This window comes from Camelina sativa, chromosome 11 (genome assembly GCF_000633955.1).
Source record: "Camelina sativa cultivar DH55 chromosome 11, Cs, whole genome shotgun sequence".
Classification (NCBI taxonomy): Eukaryota; Viridiplantae; Streptophyta; class Magnoliopsida; order Brassicales; family Brassicaceae; genus Camelina; species Camelina sativa.
The window spans coordinates 18,761,172-18,762,189 of record NC_025695.1 but is presented as its reverse complement, the minus strand read 5'-3'; positions in this window follow the sequence as shown (position 1 = coordinate 18,762,189).

The window sequence follows — 1,018 nt, the reverse complement described above, 5'->3', positions numbered from 1 at the left end:
ACCCTGATATAATATTACTTTCAGTTCAACATCAAACCATAACAAATCAACCACGTGGATACTAACCTTTCAACTCGATTACATTTCAATAAAGTTCAACAAACAAAATCGTTCATCTCGACTACATTTTAGTAGCGTTGTTTCCAATAGTTGTTAACTATTAAAAAAACCAAAAATAACCATTTCCACAAAAACAAGCAGTAGTGGATACCTAGTTAATTTGTAAGAAGCAATGTAAGCAATAGTGTTCCCAATTACATCCACAAAAACCAGCAAATCAGGACACACCTAGTTGAATACTATCCGCTCCTAAACCGGTTACCTTCACGCCAAGAAACCCAAAATAAGTGTTCTCCGACACTACTATCTAACTTTCTACAGTCATCATTATGGCAACGAGTTCGTACAACTTGCTCGATTGTGTCCCGTCATTTTGCACCTACCACAACGATTCACTTTAGTTTTCACGACCCATTTTTCTGCAAAAAACAAAACACATCAGAATTAAACGGTTACGATAATGCTGTGTACACTACCACAAAACATAACAAACGTCTACACACATTGTGTCCACTTACACGAAACTCTCCAACAGAAGGAATCCTACTCTCTTTTTGTCGACCAGCTGGTCGTTGAGCCTTAGGAGGGTATAAAACACGGTTCTTGATTTCAACAGGAATATCAGCGTCACTCGCTTCATAAATAATTATCCCTTCGTAAGTCCCTCTCCATGTTTCTTTCTTGTAATAGTCACCCACCAAATTCCCATATGGGATGCCTTGCGTATCAGCTGCTAGCAATGCATGCCCGCATGGTATTTTCAGTCTATCGTACTGCTTACAAGAACACTGCTTCATATCAAGCAAAACATGGTGCTTTCCGTTAAGTAAACCCACCACTTCATAACTCCAACTAGATAAACTGCCAACTTTGCTACCACAAACACCAACCACGTTCTTCTGCATCTATTTATCAACCTCCGGCGTAGTCAACCCTCTATGCTTCCCAGCTTTCTTGC